The sequence below is a fragment of the Ostrea edulis genome, chromosome 3 (genome assembly GCF_947568905.1).
Source record: "Ostrea edulis chromosome 3, xbOstEdul1.1, whole genome shotgun sequence".
Lineage (NCBI taxonomy): Eukaryota > Metazoa > Mollusca > Bivalvia > Ostreida > Ostreidae > Ostrea > Ostrea edulis.
Genome location: NC_079166.1, coordinates 8,572,159 through 8,574,912, shown reverse-complemented (window position 1 = coordinate 8,574,912; position 2,754 = coordinate 8,572,159). Strand labels below are relative to the sequence as shown.

The 2,754-nt window shown below is 34.7% G+C and overlaps 1 long non-coding RNA gene across 1 annotated transcript; it reads left to right on the top strand.

The window, feature by feature from the left end:
* Nucleotides 1–1,214: 1,214 nt before the first annotated feature.
* On the top strand, nucleotides 1,215–2,185 carry LOC130053196 (uncharacterized). Its single transcript, XR_008801704.1, has 2 exons — nucleotides 1,215–1,923; nucleotides 2,139–2,185. It is a non-coding gene; the product is annotated as an uncharacterized LOC130053196 (long non-coding RNA).
* The last annotated feature ends 569 nt before the right edge of the window (nucleotides 2,186–2,754 follow it).

Sequence of the window (2,754 nt, the reverse complement as noted above, 5' to 3'; positions counted from 1 at the left end):
AAAGCCACGTGTTCGAACTAAACTATATAGCGAAAGACAGTTCCGTGTTTCTTCATCATCTTTGTGGAACTGCCTCCCGTTGGATCTTCGTGTCGAGGATTCATTAGCTGTTTTTTAAAAACAAACTTAAAACATTCCTTTTTAAACTTGCATTTAATTTATAATTGGATATTTATGAATACTTTTTATCATTTGAAAAGAAAGTTTTAGTATTATTTTATGCCCTTTTCTATGTATTATTCTTTGTTTTAGGTTGTTTTTAAAGTGTTACATGTGAAGCGCTATAGAGTAATTGTCTTAATTAGATAAAGCGCTATATAACTGCATAATAATAAAAAGGCAAACCGTCGTCTTCTCTAGAACCACTAGACCAGAAAAGTTTAGCTTTTGATATAATGTAGATTCAAAGCAATAGATAGGGTCCGTGTTTGCTCAACTATCTATTTTGTATTGCTTATAGGAATTATGAGATTGATCACTGCTCGTTATTTTCACCTTTCATAGGATTATTCTTTAAAAAAATATTCTCAATAACAGCAAGGCCATTGATGAAACATATTGATATGCAAGCATTCCCAGGCAATACAGATTCCATTTTGCTCCAATTGTGGTCCTTAAGGGGTAGAGTGAGGCCACAATAGGGTATCAGTGTCCTGCATATAAATATATAGGACACATTTCTAAAATTACTCCAGCAGGGCACGAATACCCATTGATTTGCAGTCATAGGCTTGTTCAAGACATGGCCCCGGGGGTAGGATGGCGGCGGCAGTAAAGGATCGACGTTTTAAAAGGGCATATATAGGGGAAAAAAATAAAACTTTCTTGAAAACAACAGGACAATTAAAACAATATGATTTAATTCTCATTGTATCCTTGTCTCTGATTGGTCACATTTCAATTGAGGAACGCAGGTTATTTTTGTATAACCTGGTTTGGTATGGGGGCACACCTCCTTGACAACCAGAAGCCGGAACTATTTTTCTCTCTCTCTAAATTTACATCGCAGTACTGTTTTCAGCCTTCTATAGAATAGAAAGTCAACATGTACAATAAGATTCTTCGGTTTGATGCACATACTGTTTTCTCGTTGTCAATTGGCATCTACTTGTACGCTAATCACTGTTGTAAATCATCTTTCTCTGTATGATGATCGAATAATTTTAAAATAGATTAAAACAAAGATATTATATTCGAATTAATGATTTACCAAGTGTGGTAGTTGTACTTAGTTTAGTTTTATATTTTTATATTGCCATTCACATTCATTCACTTCAATACATATTGCGCTGCGCTACTTACTAACTTTGTGTTGTGTGTTAAAGAAACCTAAACACCCCTTTTAAATATAATGGTTTAATCCGTAAGGGTCCAGTTAGAACATAACTCGGATTAGTGCATGTATCTCTTAGGTGTCATACTTGTTCTGTCATCTGATTGGTCTTAGTATTTTGTTCTAGCCAATAGGAATTCCTGGCGGGAATTCCTGAGTTCTTTTTATGAAATAGTTCAGGAAAATCTAGTTTTGAAAGAGATTCCAAAGGGTGTTACCACTATTGAGTTCTAAATAAGCATAAAATATATATTTAATTTATAGAGGATTTGCTAACACCAACAACTGTAAGTAGCTGATAGTTTTACTATATGATTAAAAGCAAGTAATGAATTTAAATAAGTAATTAAACTTTTCTTTATTCATAAAACTTGTGTGCAAGTCATGAGTGAAAGATTTACTGAAAGTAGAATTGTGGGAAAACATAATTTCTGTTCTTTAAGTAAATAATGAGTTTTAAGTAATATAAATGCGCAGAGTGATATATGTGTACAGAATTTAGTATTTTAGTAAATTATTCAATAGGTCATCATAAGAGTTTTAAGCAGTTCACCTTGATTTCGGAAGCTGTAGCTCAGTTCCATAAACTGGTATGTACATGTATATATGCAATTCACTGCAGTACATTATATTCATTTTTTAATATCAATTACTTATAATTGATGGTTCAGAGAGTTATGTCCTTTGACGATAAAATGATGACCAATATATATATATATTTGTATCGTTGCATATATCATATGTTCGATAGTGTCTTTTGTCTTTGTATTGTATTTGTCCTTATATGTTTTTATTGTTGTTATAGGGTTTGTTTTCATTGTTTCCAAAAAGTAAACGAATCTACGACCTTAACCGTCTTGTGGATTATTCTTATACTCAAGACCGGTTACAAATTTGGCGCCCAACGTGGGTCCATATGTTCAGACCTTAGCGCTGATACAGGATACCAAGAAATCAGTCATTCCTAAGGATTTGGATGTGATATCTAATCTCGTTGATTACCAGTATGGATCCAGGGAACCACTGATGGTTACGATTAGCAATGTCACAACACGGACTGTCAAGATTGCACCGAAGGCAGTGATAGCTGAACTGCAGCCTGTGACATTGGAGGAAATACCCATATTGCCCAGTAGCCAGGATACTGCAGAACCAACTGTTTTTAATATACCTGAGGACAGTTTGACCAATGAGGAATTTGCTAAGGCAAATGAGATGATCTCCAAGAATGGCGATATCTTTGCATGGGGAGATGTAGACATTGGTCATGTAACAACTGTGAAGCACAGGATTGAGTTGGTGGATCCTACACCTTTTAAGCAGCGATGTAGACGTATTCCCCCATCAATGTTCCAGGAAGTTAGAAATCACCTACAACAATTAGTGGAGGCAGGAGTGATTAGGAGGTCCAAATCGCCATT